Raw genomic sequence first — 19,950 nt, forward strand, 5'->3', positions numbered from 1 at the left:
TAACTGAACTCTAAGAACAAGAATTCCATGAGGTGGAAGTTGTATTCCCTTTTATGATCTAACCTTGGAAGTGACATAGTATCATTTCCCTAGTTACAGTCTCGCCCATAATCAGGGGTAGGAAACATGGACCCACTTCTCCAGTACAAGCAAGGCTAATATCACATTAAGTGAAGAACTTGTGGGATGAGAGACCTTGTTGTGGCCATTTTGGAAAATGTAATCTAATTAAATTTAGAGATATTTGTATAAGTCAATAAGCCTAAATTTCAATGGTTTAACACCAATAAAATGTTTATTTGTTGCTTTTGCTACATGTCCAAGATTGAGGATCATTTGTTATCACATTATAATCTACCCTTTCCTACCTAATATACATATGGGGATAGTTTAAGGAATCAATGAGATCTACAGCATTTTAAAGGATATTTAGTTGTTTCTGGCTCTTGATTTCTTCTTTTCTAATTGTAGTAACTTTTAATTCTTCTAAAATATTCTTTAGTATTTACCTCCATATCTCTAAATAACATGTTTGTATTGCTACTTCTTGTTTCTTTAATTGTAGGCATTATCTGTTGATTTCCCACTGGAGAAGATGAGGGTTTACTTTTCTTTACTCCTCTTTTCCCTAGCATATGAACATGTATTTCCAACTCTCCCTCTACCCCCATCCTGTTAATAGAGTTACATTGTACTTTGGTCAGATCAATACATTAATAAAATAAAATATTATATTCATTATATTAATTATATTATACTATATGTATTATAATCTATGTATGATATTCAGATTTGAGCCATAAAGTAAACTGTAATTACTTTCCCTTTCTGTAGCATGTTTATACAAATCCCACACAAATGGAAAAGTGCATATAAGTTTACAGGTAAAGCAACCATTTATGTACCAATCAGCAGGATCAAGATAGACCATTGTCATTACTTTACCTTTCACTCTTTTCTTTCTTACTCCCCCAAATAACGATTATATTGATAATGATAGTCATCTTTCCACTTTGCTTCATGATTTTGGCACCTACAGTGCATTCATAAACACTAAGTCTAGTCTTGCCTGTTTTTGAATTTTTTGTAAATGGAAATTATAATATGCCTTCTTTTGTGTCTCGCTTCTTTTGTCCAACATGGTGAGACTGATATATGTTGTTTGTGTAATTGCTCTTTGCCAATTTTTACTGAAACATATAATTTCATTGCAGTAGAATATTTCAATTTTTATCCACTCTATCAACATCTAGGTTGTTTTATAGTTTTGAGTATTGTAAAATATGGGCTACATATATCTAGGAGTGGAATTATTGGGTCATAGAATATGTTTATCTCCAGTGACAAACTATTTTACAAAATTGTTGTGTCAATTTATGCTTCCACCAGCATTGTATATAACTTCTTGTTACTGTAGATCTTTGCTAACATTTGCTATTGTGAGTCTTAAATGTTCTCGTCTAGTGGGTATAATAATTGCTTAGTTTGGATTTCCAATACAGTTGAATGCCTTTTCCTGTATGTTGTCTTGAATTTCCTCTTTTGTGAAGTGCCTGCTTAAGACTTTGTCCGTCTTTTAATTGGACTGTTTCTCCTTTACATTTTGATTTGGAGGAACTTTTTATATGTTCTGAATAAACCTTTCGCTGGTAAAATATGTTGCAAATAGTCCCATTCTGATTTGTCTTTTCACTTTCTTAGTGGTGTCATTTGATGAACATCAATTGTTAATTGTAATATAGTCCAGTTTATTGCTTATTTTACAGTGAATAGTTTTTATGAATGGGATATTTTCTCTGTACAAGGTCATGACGATATTATTTAAAATTATTTTCTAAAAGGTCTGTTGATTGTGACTTTAGCATAAACCATCTTCCCTGACTTATGTGTCTCCCATGAGGCAGGAGTCAAATAATTTTTTTTTCCATGTGAATAACAGTTTGTCCTAGCACCTTTTATTTAGATGGTCTCTGCAAAATAACCATTGTAGTAAATAACAAGTCCATATATGTATGGGTATGTGTCTGGGCCTCTGTTTATTCCATTGTTCTTCTTGTAAGTCTTGATTTTCACTAGAGTAGTCCTCTTACCCTTTTCTTCTACTGTAAGGTTGTCTGAGCTATTTTTGGCCCTTTGCATTTCCATATACGTTTTAAAATCATCTTGTAAATATCCTTGGTATTTTTATTTGGATTGCATTTTACTAATTTGGGGATCAATTATATCATTGTAATACTAGTATTCTAATCTACAGTTATGATGTTTCTACTTATGTAGATCATCTTTAATTTCTTTCAAAATTGTTTTTAAGTTTCATATGCAGAGTCTTGTTTTACTGGATTTGTTCCTGGGCATTTGATATTTTAGGTGCTATTTTTAAAGTATGCTTAAAATTTTTATTTTCCGACTTAAAATTTCCTATGTCCTTTAGAAATAAAATAGATTTTTGAATGTTTACTGGGAAATGATCGCCTAGCAGAAAGTGAACTAGATGATGCAGACCAGATACTAAGCAATTGGATATTTGGCTTTTAGGAACCCTTCACCCTGGAAAATCTTCCTGCCTCACTCAATATTTTAATACTTTTATTTTTCCAAAATGTCCCAATAAGTAAGCACAGCTCCCCTGTATTAGTGTCCCATTGTTACTGTAACAAATTACTACAAACATAGTGATTTAAAACTACAAATTTATTATCTTATAGTTCTGGAGTCCAGTATCTAAAATTGATTGGTAGGTGTGTGTTCCTTATAGAAATTCTAGGGGAGAATCTTTTTCCTTGCCATTTTCAGCTTCCATGGGCCACTTGGCATTTCTTGGCTTGTGGCCTGCATAACTCTGACCTCTACTTCTGTCATCACGTATGCCTCTCGGGCACTTACTCCCCTGCCTCCTCTTATAAAGACCATGGTACATTGGGCCACCGAGATAATTTAGTATAATCTCCCCATTTTAAGATGTTTGACTTTCTTTTTTTAAATTGAAGTATAAATGACATAAATGTTACATTAGTTTCAGGTTTACAACATATTGATTTGACTATACCATACATGGCTGAATGCTCACGACAACAAATATAGTCACAATCTGTCACTGTGTAATGTTATTGTAATATTATTAACTCTCCTCCCTATGCTTACTCTTCATCTCTGTGACTTATTTATTTTACAATTGAAAATTTGTGCTCTTAATCCCCTTTATCTCTTTTGCCCATTCCCTCACCTACCTCCCCCCTGGCAACCACCAGTAGTTCTCTGTATTTAAGAGTTTGTTTATTTGGTTTGTTTTTATTTGGTTGGTGGTGGTGTTGTTTTTAGATTCCATATGTAGGTGAAATCACATCTTTGTCTTTATTTACTTATTTAACTTAGAACTATAACCTCTAGGTCCATCTATATTGTCACAAATGGCAAGATTCCATTCTTTTTAGTGACTAACATTCCAGTATTTATATATTCTACTTCTTTATCCATTCATTGATCGATGGACACTTGAGTTGGCTTTATATGTTGGCTATTGTAAATAAAACTGCAGTAAATATAGGGGTGCATATATCTTTTTGAATTACTATTTTCATTTTTTTGTGTGTATAAATACTCAGTAGTGGAATTACTGGCTCATATGGTATTTCTATTTTTAATTTTTTGAAGAACTTTCATACTGTTTTCCACAGTGGTTGCAACAATTTAAATTCCTACTAATAGTGCATGAAGGTTTCTTCTCCAAATCCTTGCCAACACATAGTATTTCTTATCTTTTTTGATACTAGGCATTCTGATTACTGTGAGGTGATACTGTGGTTTTGATTTGTGTTTTCCTGATGATTAGTGATGTTAAGAATCTTTTAGGGGCGCCTGGGTGGTGCAGTCGGTTAAGCGTCGTCTGACTTCAGCCAGGTCACGATCTCGCGGTCTGTGAGTTCGAGCCCCGAGTCGGGCTCTGGGCTGACGGCTCAGAGCCTGGAGCCTGTTTCCGATTCTGTGTCTCCCTCTCTCTCTGCCCTTCCCCCATTCATGCTCTGTCTCTCTCTGTCCCAAAAATAAATAAACGTTGAAAAAAAAATTAAAAAAAAAAAAAGAATCTTTTATGTGTCTGTTTGCCGTATGGATGCCTTTGGAAAAATGTCTGTTCTTGTCTTCTGCCTATTTTTAAATCAAGTTATTTTTCTGGTGTTGAGTTGTATGGGTTCTTTATTTATTTTGGATATTAACTTCAGATATATCCTTTGCAAATATTTTCTCCCATTCACTTGGTTTCCTTTTTATTCTGTTGATGGTTTCCTTCACTGTGCCAAAGCTGTTTATTTTCTTTTAGTACCAGTAGTTTATTTTTGCTTGTCTTTAGTTGCCTGAGGAAGCATATCCATAAATATGTTATGAAGGCTGATGTCCAAGACATTACTGCTTATGTTTTCTAAGCAATTTTATGGTTTCAGGTCTCACATTCAGGTATTTAATCCATTTTGAGTGTATTTTTCTGTATGATGTAAGAAAGTGGTCCAGTTTCACTCTTTTGCATGTAGCTATCCAATTTCCCCAACATTATTTATTGAAAAGAATGTCTTTCCACATTGTATATTCTTGCCTCCTTTCTTATAGATTGATTATAAATTTTATCATCAATATTTTTTTTTGTATTAGCTTAAAGAAACATTTGCTTGCACTGTGCTGCTAAAATATTTTGGAAGTCTCTATGGGCAATTATTAGTGACCAGAATTTTTGGAACATCTAGGTCAATAGCACATAAATGGCAATAGAAATCTTAGTTTGCTTGGAACATTTTGTACACATACATCCCTCTACTATTTATTCAAGATGTCCTGGGCTTATTTACTTACTATAATCATAATCATTCCTTGGGATCCATTGTGTTTTTGTGTCTAAATATAGAAAAAAGTGATAGATTTTATGCATGGAACCTCATTTATTTATAAACAATCAATTTTGTCCTTTCGTTTGAGCTTTAAAATGTTACTGCATTTTATGTGCTTCCTTATGGCAAAAGGATAGAACTTTCTTACCTTCTGGTCTGGAAGTAAATGCCCAAGTGGCCAGTTATGAACCTGACATTATACTATGACCTCATGTTTGAATTCTAAAAATGTTTGCATTATTCTATATTACATTAGGATTTAAAGTACAGTAAATCTGTATAGAACTAGTTATAAATTATATTTCTCATACCCTTTTGCCCAGATATTTGAATAAAATTAAAGTTCTAGAAAGATGTTACACTTAAACTGTGTTTTTATTTTTTACTATCTGACGTACCATTGAACACCCCTTTCCTTTTTTTTTCCACCTGAGGTTAAAAAGCACAAGTAGAAAATTATGGGATCTGAATTCATAAAACCTGGGTACTGCTAATTACCAACTGTGTAATCTTGGGAAATTCATTGCTGTGGTTTGAATGCTTGTATCTCCCCTCATTTCATATGTTGAAATACTAATGGTGATGGTATGAGGTGGGTCTTTGGGTGATTAGGTCATGAGGATTCTGTTACCTTGAATGAGTTAGTGACCTTACAAAAGGGGCCTCACAGATGTAGTCCCAATAGTGTATTTTTGCTTTTGTTTCCCTTACCTGAGGAGACATATCTAGAAAAATGTTTCTGTAGCCAATGTTAAAGAAATTCTTGCCTGACTTCTTCTAGGAGTTTTATGGTTTCAGGTCTCACATTTAGGTCTTTAATCAATTTTGAGTTTATTTTCGTGTATGGTGTAAGAGAGTGATCAATTTTCATCCTTTGCATGTCCAGTTTTCTCAGCACCATTTATTAAAAGGACTATCTTTCCAGTGCATATTCTTGCCTCCTTTGTTGAAGATCAGTTGATCATATGTGCATGGGTTTATTTCCGGGCTCACTGTTATGTTCCATTGATCTATGTGTGTATTTTTGTGCCAGCACTATACTGTTTTGTTTATTACAGGTTTATGGCATGTCTTGAAATCGGGGATTGTGGCACCTCAAACTTTGTTCTTCTTTCTCGAGATTGCTTTGGCTGTTCAGGTTTTTTTTTGTGTGTGTGTGTGTGTGGTTACATACAAATTTTAGTATTATTTGCCCTAGTTCTATAGTAAAATATAAAGCTTCTGCACAACAAAGGAACCATCAACAGAATCACAAGGCAACCTATTGAATGGGAGAAGATATTTGCAAATGATGTATCCAATAAGGGATTAATATCCAAAAATCTAAAGAAAAGAACTTATACAACTCAACCAGAAAAACAAATAACCTGATTTAAAAATGGGCAAAGGACCTAAATAGACATTTTTTCAAAGAAGATATACAGATGGTCAACAGACACATGAAAAGATACTCAGTGTTACTAATCGTTAGGGAAATGCAAATCAAAGCCACAATGAGACATTACCTCACACCTGTCAAAATGTCTAAAATCAAAAAGACAAGAAATAATAAGTATTGGTGAGGATGTGGAGAAATAGGAATCTTTGTGAACTGTTTGTGGGAATGCAAATTGGTGCAACCACTGTGGAAAAGAGTGTGAAGATTCATCAAAAAAATGGAAATGCCATATGATGTAGTAATTCCCCTACTGGGTATTATCCGAAGAAAATGAAAATGCTAATTCAAAAAGATATATGCACCCCTATGTTAATTGCAACATTATTTACAATAGCTAAGATACAAGAGCCACCTAAGTGTTTATTGATAGATGAATGGATAAAGAGAAGTGATTTTATGTATATATATATATATATATATATATATATATACACACACACACACACACATACATAGTATATACATATATATATATATATACACATATATAGTAGAATATTTTTAGTCATAAAAATAATGAGATCTTGCCTTTTGCAACAATATGGAAATATGTATGGATCTAGAGGTTATAATGCTAACTGAATTAAGTTACACAGAAAGACATTTACCATATGATTTCACTCAAATGTGGAATTTAAGAAACAAAACAAAGAAAGAAAGAATAAGAAACAAACAGGACTATTAAATACAGAGAACAAACTGGTGGTTGCCAGAGGGGTGGGGGTTTGAAATAGATAAAGGAGATTAAGAGCACACTTATCATGATAAATACTGAGTAATATATGGAATTGTCGAATCATTATATGGTACACCTGAAACTAATATAACTCTGTATGTTAATTATACTTTAATAAAAGAATAAAAGAGGTCTCAAAGAGTTTGCCAGCTCCCTTTCCCCCATGTGAATATAGAACAAGAAGTCTATGAGCAGAAAGAGGGACCTTCAAGTAGTTCACACTGGCTCCCTGATTTTCAACTTCTAGCCTCCAGAACTTTGAGAAATACATTTCTGTGAATGAATAAGCTACCCAGTGGTATTTCTTTTAGTAGAAAGTGGTATTTTCTTGCAGCAGCCTGCACAAACTCAAACACCATTTATCTTCGTCTATAAAACGGGGATTGTAGTAACACTTACTTCACAGAATTAGGACAGTGAATGTGAAAAAGATGTTTTGTAAACTGACGTGGCTCTAGTTTATGTTTATTCAACATTGTTCCTGAAACTGGAGTTTAATTATTAAGGGCTTTTGTAGGATCAACAGGTAGAAAATCCAACCCAAACTGGCTTAAGATAAAAGGGAAGCTTATTGGTTCGCATGACTCAAAATTCCAGAGGAACATCTGATTCAGGAGCAGTTTGATGAAGGGGCTGAAATGTTGTCATCAGGGCCTACCATCTATCTCATCAATCTGCTCTTCTATATGGTTTGTTGCATTTCACTTTCACGTGGTGTCAGTATGACCGTCAGCAACTTTAGACCTGCAGTCTCTTAGGCTCAACTCCACAGAAACAGAATCTATCTCTTTTAGATAGTTTTTGTGCAAACTCTAGAATTTACTCTAAATTGGACCAGTTTGAGAGACAACCGACTTGACCTGATTTGGTCATAAGACTTACAGAGACTGAACCAACATGAATCACACCATCCATCCCCAGAGCCTAAAAGGAACCCCTGAACCACAAGTATCAGGAGCGGCAAAGGATCTGGGGTGTTATAACCAAAAGAAGGGAGGTGGGTTTTACTTGATAAAGTGTCCATTCTGTGTGTACTTAATGTTTCTAAAAGGATGTCATTTTATCCTTAGTTTGTCCTACTCTGGAGAGAGAGTTTTCATGGAAGAAACCTTGCTTTTTTGTTCTAATATAGTCTTCTCCCTCCCTTTGTTTACCCGAAGCTCATAATTATAACATGCTGTATATCTTTCCTTTCTATTTGGCAACCAACTTGCTCCCATCTGTTTTTTATTGAATGATGTATGGGAAAGCCACATTTTCCTAGCTGGGAAAGTTTGATGAGCCGTTCTCTGTCTTTGTGCATTCTGTTTAACGCATTCCTATTTTTAGATTTGGGGGAAGATTTATACATATGATTGGTAGCCAGTATTTGCTCTTAAAACTCTTTTTTAGATAATTTAAAGTTTCACTTATTCTTGAACACTTTTCCAGGCGACTTAGGACAGTGTTATAAAAATATATAAAACTTTCGTGGACATAGATATGCTGTTTAATATATTATGGGCATAATATGAATTTCCATTTTTCTTTAGCTAATTTTATTTATTTACTCATGTTTATACAAATATTAAATGCAGACAAGTAAAACTTAAAAAACATGTTTTTTTCCAAGTAATGTTAAGACTGATCATAGATAGTTTCAAATGATAAAACTGAAGAATTAATATTTAGATAGAAGCATTGGAATTTTCAGTCTCTGTCACAATTCATTGTTACTCTTGGTAAACTTCACTGAAAGATAGCAACTTCATTAGGTCATCATTGGTACTTTTAGTACCTTTTCAGATTTTTACAGGGGCAAGTTTTTGGTGTTTTGATTTTATAATCTCATTCAGTAATTAATGCTTTTGGTTACGTTAATTATTTTTGAGCAAATACGTAAATAGCTCAATTGATCAAAATAATTCCCATTTGTATAAAAAATACATATATATTTTTTACTTCATTGAGTTGCATTCATTCGGTTGTCTCTTCAAGACAAAGTTAATAAAGTAGTTTCTTTGGTTCACTTTGCTTTTGCCAGCCTGTGCTCAGTGCATGCAAATGAGTAAGTGACATCTGCCTGGGTTACTCATTATGTGTGTAGGAGATAACACATTGTGAGATGAAAATTGTTCTATCCTCCCTCCTACCACCCCATAGGATATTCTGGCAAAAGGGTAGGGGAAAGAATTTGAAAACTTATCTTGACTCCTTATTATATAAAGGACTTATTATATACTAGTTATTATATACTAGTTATTATATACTAGTTACAAGAATCAGGTGCTGTGGGGTACTTCCATACTTTGGGTTGAACATAATTTTTTTTATATAATTTTGAGTTTACCAATTTTTATCATGTGGACTTATGGGAATTCTTAAATTTTTGCTTTAATTTTCCTTATCTTTAAAATGGGGATTATAATATAACTTTCTAGGACTGGGGTTATGATTAAAGGAGTTATACATATATGGTACTTAGAAGTGTACCTGTATGGTACTGAGAAGAGATAGTAAGTATTCTGTAGATGTTGACCATTATAATGGAATACAACGTGGCAGGTAAGAACCAAGGCTTTGGAGTCAAACTTGCTTGAATTTTTTTTTAGTTCTGCCTTGGGCAAGATATTTAATCTCACTGGGTCATAATTCTCTCATTTGTAAAATTGGTATAATAATGGTATCAAAGTTAGAGAGTTGTTGTGATTTTAAATAAGGTAGTATATACAAAACACAATAATGCTTGGAGTATGTGAGCAATCAACAAATATAAACTATTATTATTATTATTTGCAGCATTTGTGTTAGATTATAAATGCCACCAGAACATATAGAAGATATTTACTTAATTTAATCTGCATAGATTTTAAGAGAGACACTTTATGGATAAATGGTTCCGAATATTAAGTTTTAAATTTGGATTTAGCTGTGCTTTATTTTTTTTTCCATCACCCAGTATTTGGGTAAGTGGTTGTATTCTTTTAACAAATATAAATAAACACACATATACTAAATATGAAACAGTTAAACAGCAAAAGCCTGTGTTAGATAGACTAGGCTCAGCTCCAAGAGAGAATGGATCCTGAACATACAAATATTTGTATCAAGAGTCAGGAAATAAATAAAAAGGAATGAACTTTATGGAATAAAGCAATGGGGAAGAGTCTCAGGGAAATTTTTTAGTACAGAAAGAGCATATTCACCTTAGTCCTTCCCTCTTCAGTGGTGTAGCACAGAAGATGTTCACAAACATTCAAACGGTTGGTGATGGGGGAAGGTGGTGGTGTAGGAGAACACCGGGCTCACCGCGTCCTGCGGATCACTTAGATTCCACCAACACCTGCCTAAATAACCCAGAAAATCGCCAGAAGACTGGCAGAACAGATTCTCCGGGGCCAAGCATAGACAAGAGGGGCACAGAAGAGGGTAGGAAAGGCGGAGAGGCGGTGTGTGCTACACGGACTGGTGTGAAGTAGCCGGGGTGGTGGAGGGGCAGCCAGCCCACCCAAGAAGGCAGAGCCCCCGAGTCTGGCTTGCAAAAGCAGAGGAGCCAGACTCTGTGAGTTCTGACAGCCAGAGGGACTTAACATCTGGAAGGTTATAAATTAACAGATCTGCTCAGAGAATGGAAGGGCTGGAGGACAACGGGAGGGAGAATTGTTGAGCCCCGGACAACAGAGTGCAGCTTGGCAGGAAACAGAGGTGCTCACTAGTGCCATCTCCTTCGCCCTTCCCCCAGCCAAAATCCCAAAGGAACCAGTTCCTGTCAGGAAACTTGCTTGCTCAGTGCAAACACCGAACCCTGTGCTTCTGCAGATCCATCCCTCTGGCGGGTCTGACTCCCTCCCGGTGCCATAGGGCCCCTCCAGAAGTGGATCTCCAAAGGAAAGGAGCTGAGCCTGCCCCTCCCGCCCCTGAGCACCTTGACGATCCACCCCAGCTAATACACCAGGTCCCCAGCACCACAAGACTGGCAGTGTGCAAGTAGCCCAGACTGGCCACACCCCCCCACAGTGAATCCCGCCCCTAGGAGAGGGGAAGAGAAGGCACACACCAGTCTGAGTGTGGCCCCAGTGGTGGACTGGGGGCAGACATCAGGTCAGACTGTGGCCCACCCACCAATGCAAGTTATTCAAGACAGCACGGGGGAAGTGCCCTGCAGTTCTGCACCACTCCAGGGACAATCCGAAATGACAAAACGGAATAATTCCCCTCAAAAAAACCTCCAGGAAATAACGACAGCTAATGAACTGATCAAAAACGAATTGAACAATATAACAGAAAGTGATTTAGATTAATAGTCACAAAATTAATCGCTGGGCTTGAAAACAGTATAAAGGACAGCAGAGAATCTATTGCTACAGAGATCAAGGGACTAAGGAACAGCCAGGAGGAACTAAAAAATGCTATTAATGAGCGGCAAAATAAAATGGAGACGACCACGGCTCGGATTGAAGAGGCAGAGGAGAGAATAGGTGAACTAGAAGATAAAATTATGGAAAAAGAGGAAGCTGAGAAAAAGAGAGATTAAAAAATCCAGGCGTATGAGGGGAAAATTAGAGAACTAAGTGATGCACTAAAGAGAAGTAATCTACGCATAATTGGTATTGCAGAGGAGGAAGAGAGAGGGAAAGGCACTGAAGGTATACTTGAAGACATCATGGCTGAGAACTTCCCTGATCTGGGAAGGAAAAAGGCATTGAAATCCAAGAGGCACAGAGAACTCCCTTCAGACGTAAGTTGAATCGATCTTCTGCACGACATATCATAGTGAAACTGGCAAAATACAGGGATAAAGAGAAAATTCTGAAAGCAGCTAGGGATAAACGTGCTCTAACATATAAAGGGAGACCTATAAGACTCCTGACGGATCTCTCTACTGAAACTTGGCAGGCCAGAAAGGAATGGCAGGAAATCTTCAATGTGATGAACAGAAAAAAATATGCAGCCGAGAATCCTCTATCCAGGAAATCTGTCATTTAGAATAGAAAGAGAGATAAAGGTCTTCCCAAACAAACAAAAACTGTAGGAATTCATCACCACTAACCAGCCCTACAAGAGATCCTAAGGGGGATCCTGTGAGACAAAGTACCAGAGACATCGCTACAAGCATGAAACCTACAGACATCACAATGACTTTAAACCCATATCTTTCTATAATAACACTGAATGTAAATGGACTAAATGCGCCAACCAAAAGACATAGGGTATCATAATGGATAAAAAAACAAGATCCATCTATTTGCTGTGTACAAGAGGCTCATTTTAGACCTGAGGACACTTTCATATTGAAAGTGAGGGGGTGGAGAACTATTTATCATGCTACTGGAAGTCAAAAGAGAGCTGGAGTAGCCATACTTATATCAGACAAACTAGACTTTGAATTAAAGGCTGTAACAAGAGATGAAGAAGGGAATTATATAATAATTACAGGGTATATCCATCAAGAAGAGCCAACAATTATAAATGTCTATGTGCCGAATACGGGAGCCCCCAAATATATGAAACAATTACTCACAAACATAAGCAACCTTATTGAAAAGAATGTGGTAATTGCAGGGGACTTTAATACCCCACTTACAACAATGGATAGATCATCTAGACACACAGTCAATAAAGAAACAAGGGCCCTGAATGATACATTGGATCAGATGGACGTGACAGATATATTTAGAACTCTGCATCCCAAAGCAACAGAATATACTTTCTTCTCGAGTGCACATGGAATATTCTCTAAGATAGATCACATTCTGGGTCACAAAACAGCCCTTCATAAGTATACAAGAATTGAGATCATACCATGCATACTTTCAGACCACAATGCTATGAAGCTTGAAATCAACCACAGGAGAGTCTGGAAAACCCCCAAAAGCATGGAGGTTAAAGAACACCCTACTAAAGAATGAATGGGTCAACCAGGCAATTAGAGAAGAAATTAAAAAATATATGGAAACAAATGAAAATGAAAATACAACAACCCAAACACCTTGGGATTCAGCGAAGGCAGTCCTGAGAGGAAAATACATTGTAATCCAGGCCTATCTTAAGAAACAAGAAAAATCCCAAGTCAAAATCTAACAGCCCAACTAAAGGAAATAGAAGCAGAGCAGCAAAGACACTCCAAACCCAGCAGAAGAAGAGAAATATTAAAGGTCAGAGCAGAAATAAACAATATAGAATCTAAAAAAAATGTAGAGCAGATCAATGAAACCAAGAGTTGGGTTTTTGAAAAAATAAACAAAATTGTTAAACCTCTAGCCAGGCTTCTCAAAAAGAAAAGGGAGATGACCCAAATAGATAAAATCATGAATGAAAATGGAATTATTACAACCAACCCCTCAGAAATACAAGCAATTATCAGGGAATACTATGAAAAATTATATGCCAACAAACTGGACAACCTGGAAGAAATGGACAAATTCGTAAACACCCACACACTTCCAAAACTCAAACAGGAAGAAATGGAAAGCTTGAACAGACCCATAACCAGCGAAGAAATTGAATCAGTTATCCAAAATCTCCCAACAAATAAGAGTCCAGGACCAGATGGCTTCCCTGGGGAATTCTACCAGACGTTTAAAGCAGAGATAATACCTATCCTTCTCAAGCTATTCCAAAAAATAGAAAGGGAAGGAAAACTTCCAGACTCATTCTATGAAGCCAGTATTACTTTGATTCCTAAACCAGACAGAGACCCGGTAAAAAAAGAACTACAGGCCAATATCCCTGATGAATATGGATGCAAAAATTCTCAATAAGATACTAGCAAATCGAATTCAACAGCTCATAGAAAGAATTATTGACCATGATCAAGTGGGGTTCATTCCTGGCATGCAGGGCTGGTTCAACATTCACAAATCAATCAACGTGATACATCACATTAATAAAAGAAAAGAGAAGAACCGTATGATCCTGTCAATCAATGCAGAAAAAGCATTTGACAAAATTCAGCATACTTTCTTAATAAAAATCCTCGAGAAAGTTGGGATAGAAGGAACATACTTAAAGATCATAAAAGCCATTTATGAAAAGCCCACAGCTAATATCCTCCTCAATGGGGAAAAACTGATCCCCAGAGATCAGGAACACAACAGGGATGTCCACTCTCATCACTGTTGTTTAACATAGTGTTGGAACTTCTAGCACCAGCAATCAGACAACAAAAGGAAATCAAAGGCATCAAAATTGGCAAAGATGAAGTCAAGCTTTCACTTTTTGCAGATGACATGATATTATACATGGAAAATCTGAAAGACTCCACAAGAGTCTGCTAGAACTGATACATGAATTCAGCAAAGTTGCAGGATACAAAAATCAATGTACAGAAATCAGTTGCATTCTTATACACTAATAATGAAGCAACAGAAAGAGAAATAAAGAAACCGATCCCATTCACAATTGCACCAAGAAGCATAAAATACCTAGGAATAAATCTAACCAAAGATGTACAAGATCTGTATGCTGAAAACTCTAGAAAGCTTATGAAGGAAATTGAAGAAGATATAAAGAAATGGAAAAACATTCCGTGCTCATGGATTGGAAGAATAAATATTGTCAAAATGTCAATACTACCCAAAGCCATCTACACATTCAATGCAATCCCAATCAAAATTGCACCAGCATTCTTTTTGAAGCTAGAACAAGCAATCCTAAAATTTATATGGAACCACAAAAGGCCCCGAATAGCCAAAGTAATTTTGAAGAAGAAGACCAAAGCAGGAGGCATCACAATCCCAGACTTTAGCCTCTACTACAAAGCTGTCATCGTCAAGACAGCATGGTATTGGCACCAAAACAGACACATAGACCAATGGAATAGAATAGAAACCCCAGAACTAGACCCACAAACGTATGGCCAACTCATCTTTGACAAAGCAGGAAAGAATATCCAATGGAAAAAAGACAGTGTCTTTGACAAATGGTGCTGGGAGAACTGGACAGCAACATACAGAAGAATGAAAGTAGACCACTTTCTTACACCATTCACAAAAGTAAACTCAAAATGGATAAAGGACCTGAATGTGAGACAGGAAACCATCAAAACCCTAGAGGAGAAAACAGGAAAAGACCTTTCTGACCTTAGCCGCAGCAATTTCTTACTTGACACATCCCCAAAGGCAAGGGAATTAAAAGCAAAAATGAACTATTGGGACCTCATGAAGATCAAAACTTCTGCACAGCAAAGGAAACAACCAACAAAACTAAAAGGCAACCAACAGAATGGGAAAAGATATTTGCAAATGCATATCGGACAAAGGGCTAGTGTCCAAAATCTATAAAGAGCTCACCAAACTCCACACCCGAAAAACAAATAACCCAGTGAAGAAATGGGCAGAAAATATGAATAGACACTTCTCTAAAGAAGACATCCGGATGGCCAACAGGCACATGAAAAGATGCTCAACGTCGCTCCTCATCAGGGAAATACAACTCAAAACCACACTCAGATATCACCTCACGCCAGTCAGAGTGGCTAAAATGAACAAATCAGGAGACTATAGATGCTGGAGAGGATGTGGAGAAACGGGAACCCTCTTGCACTGTTGGTGGGAGTGCAAACTGGTACAGCCACTCTGGAAAACAGTGTGGAGGTTCTTCAAAAAATTAAAAATAGACCTACCCTATGACCCAGCAATAGCGCTGCTAGGAATTTACCCACGGGATACAGGAGTGGTGATGCATAGGGGCACTTGTACCCCAATGTTTATAGCAGCACTCTCAACAATAGCCAAATTATGGAAAGAGCCTAAATGTCCATCAACTGATGAATGGATAAAGAAATTGTGGTTTCTGTACACAATGGAGTACTACGTGGCAATGAGAAAGAATGAAATCTGGCCTTTTGTAGCAACGTGGATGGAACTGGCAAGTGTGATGCTAAGTGAAATAAGCCATACAGAGAAAGACAGATACCATATGTGTTCACTCTTATGTGGATCCTGAGAAACTTAACAGAAACCCATGGGGGAGGGGAAGGAAAAAAAAAGAGGTTAGAGTGGGAGAGAGCCAAAGCATAAGAGACTCTTAAAAACTGAGAACAAACTGAGGGTTGATGGGGGGTGGGAGGGAGGGGTGCGTAGGTGATGCGCATTGAAGAGGGCATCTTTTGGGATGAGCACTGGGTGTTGTATAGAAACCAATTTGAAAATAAATTTCATATATTAAAAAAAAATAGTTGGTGATGGAGAGACCTAACTTCTGTAGTTTCTGGGTTGTGCATATTAGTGCAAACACATCTCTAAAGAGAAAAATGAAGTACTAACATAAAAGTGATAGACATACAGTTGATGCTGTACATGTAGATGAGGCACTAAACCCATACTTTGTTAACTGAACTTTCAGCAATTGCAAACAATGATTTTTGTTTGCAATGGTATACAGCATTGGTGTCAGGAACATAACCTGCCTGTTGTGAATTAGCTTAGTGAAAGCAAATATCCTAAAACCCAGAATAGTTCATGCAGGCTAAATACTGCATCAATGACATCAGAAGAGCAGGATAGTGATATCACCCAAATTATTTATGACCAATGGTTTTATCATCTTCACTGGGTACTTACTACATACTAGGTACTGTGCCAAGTGCTTTAGACACATGATTTAATTTAATCTTCATTTCAACCTTTTAGACACTATTATTGTCAACTGCATTTTATAGTGGTATAGTTTTTTCATTGTTGTTTAAAGGTTAGAAATGGTTGGACTGGGGTGAAAGACTTTTTGAGTTAGACTTTTTGAGTCCAGAATCCATGTTTAATTGTTGTTCCATACTTCATACAATCCATTATAGAAGAGGAGTTCACAGTTCAAAGCAACAACAACAGCAGCAGCAATCCTACCCTGTGGTTATAGCCATTTTTAAGTTAATGCTAATGAGATACTTAGAGTTAATGATGCAGGCTAAATTCATTGTGGTTATTTCAAGGTCCTGAGTTAAAAACACTGCCCAGGTGAACAGGTAGGACTAGCAGCTCTGCTGGCCTGAGACTGTGGTCCCATTTGAGGTAAATGGTGGACTAGTAGATCAGCTGGGGATTTATCAGGGGTTCCCAGGAAGTGAAACAGTCCTAGGGTTTGATAAGCTCTCCACATATCTCAGTTTAACCAGTGCCTATGTTCATGTGCAGCAGAGACAGAAATGGGCCCAAGCCTTCCATACATTCCTGGCTAATGGAATGTCACATGCTTAGGGAAGACTCAAAAGAACTTGGTAGAAAGTAAAAGCTGGAGCAGGTTTGAAACTGGCCTGAACTTTGAATGTACTCTAGGCCACACACAGATCCATCAGAAGAGCAGAAAGCTTTATTAGACTGAGGTCCTTGAGCACAATCTGTGAAAAGTCTTTGCATGAACAGTAAGCTATATGTATACTCAGTGATTCCTGGGAAACCAGGCTTAAAAATAAAAGCAAGAAAAAAATTAGTGGAGACATGAGACACACTTCACAGACTTATTCAGGTTAGTTATCAAAGAATCAACAATAACAACTCTCCGAGAGTAAAATAACAATCTAGAGTTGGTATGGTATATTATGTAAAATTTCAAGTACTCAATAAGAGATTAGAAGACATGCAAGAAAACCATAAATTATGTCCCATACTTAGCAAAATAAATAGTGGTGTGAAACTCCAGATTTTGCATTTAACTTACAAAGACTTTAAGCAACTATCATAATAATGTTTAGTGACCTAAAAAAATCATGTCTATAGAATAAAAAAAGTATAATAAGAATGATTTAACAAAATATGAAGAGATAGAAATTATAAAAAAAAAGAACCAAATGGAAATCCTACAATTGAAAAGTATACTAAGTGAATTGAAAACCTTACTAATGGCATTCAGTAGCAGATTTGACATAGCAGAAAAGAGAATTTGTGAACTTGAACATAGATCAATAGAGGCTACCCATTCTGAAGACAGAAAAATAATTGAAGAAAATGAACAGAGCTTCAGAGAACCATGGAACGACATAAAGCATACCAAATTATGGTAGCCTTAAGAAGAGAGGAGATAACGAGGCAGAAATAACATTTGAAGAAATAATGGCTGCAGATTTTCCATATTTGACGAAAATTGTTTATTCACAGAGTCAAGAAGTGCAACAGAACCCAACAGAACCAAGAAAACTAAACATAGTTATAGACCTAAACACATCATAGTCAACCTGTTGTGAAACAAAGAGAACATTTTGAAAGAAGCAAGAGACAATGTTTCATCAAGTACAAGATAACAAGTAAAAATTAATGGCTGACTTCACATTAAAAGCAATAAAAGTCAGAAGGCAGTAGGATGCCATATTCAAAGTGTTGAAGCAAAAATCTGTCAAGATAATTTTGTAGCAATGTAGCAATATTGTTCTTCAAAATTTGGACACAATAAAGAAAACCAAAATAAACAAAAATTGAAGGAATTAGTTGTCAACATATATGTCTTACAAGAAGTTCTAAAGGATGTAAGTTTTAGTCTAGAAGGACGTGACACCAAATAGTAACTCAAATCCACTGAAAAAATGAGAGATGATAGAAATGACAAGTGGATAAATACAAGATTCTATTAATATATTTATTTCATTTCTTTTTAAAGATTCTTCAAAGGACAAAACTCTATAAAGCAGTACTTATAACACTGTAATGGTGAGTTTTAACATAGTATAGGTGTTAGATATAATAATAACACTAAGGAGTAGAGGCGAAAAGGAGATATATTGGAAAAAAGTTTGTATATTTTGCCACAGTTGTTAGTGTTATTCTGAAAAAGATTGTGAAAAGGTAATCATAATAACTAAGAAAATAACTAAAAAATATGGGAAAAAATTAACAGAGGAATTAAAATAGTACACACACAGACACAATACAAAGTTAGACACTAAACAAAATATATTGAATCAAAAAGACATGAGACATGTAGAAAATAAAGAGAAAAATACAGACATATATCCTAACATATCAATATTATTTTAATGTGAATGGAGAAACACACCATTCAAAAGACAATGATTGTCAGACTAAATAAAATTACAATACACAACCATAAGCTGTCAATAAGAGACACATCTTAAATTCAAAGACATGGATATGTTGGAAATAAAAGAATGGAAAGTTACACTATGCAAGCAAATAACCATATGAAAGCTAGTCATTATATTAATATAGCAAATAGACTTTATGATGAGAAATATTACTAAAGAAAAAGGATATTTTGTAATGATGATGGAAGGAAGATGTAAATGCACCTAACAGCAGAACTCTAAATACATGAAGTAAAATGTGACAAAAGTGAAAAGAAAGACATTTAACAAACATAACTGGAGATGTAAATACTTTACTTTTAATAATTGATAGGACCATTAGACAGGAAATCACCAAGCTTAAAGAAGACTTGAGCAACACAAACAGCTCTACTGACACATCCACCCAATGACTACAGAGTACACATTCTTTTCTAGTGCATATGTGACACTCTCCAGGGTAGGCCATTTAGTGGCCACAAAACAAGTCTAAATTTTAAAATGTTGAAATTGTAAGTATATTCTCTGACCATTGTGGAATTTGATTAGATCTCCATATAGAAAAAAAAATCTTAGAAACTCCCATATATTTCAAAATTAAACACACTTTTACATAACTCAGGGGTGAAAGAGGAAATGATAGTGAAAATGAATGAACTGGATAGAAATAATACAACATATCAAAATTGAGAGGATGTAGTTAAAGCAATGTTTAGAGAAAAAATTAAAATTCCAAATACCTATATTAGAAAAAAAGAAAGGTCTTAAATAATCCAAACTTTCACCTTAATTTTGAAGATATTCAAACTAAATATAGCATATGGAAAAATAATATGGAATGTAGAGAGATACAGAAGTAAAAAAATATAGAATATAGAAATATCAAAAAAAGGAAAACTATCCCCAAAATAAA

The sequence above is a fragment of the Prionailurus viverrinus genome, chromosome A1 (assembly GCF_022837055.1).
Source record: "Prionailurus viverrinus isolate Anna chromosome A1, UM_Priviv_1.0, whole genome shotgun sequence".
Lineage (NCBI taxonomy): Eukaryota > Metazoa > Chordata > Mammalia > Carnivora > Felidae > Prionailurus > Prionailurus viverrinus.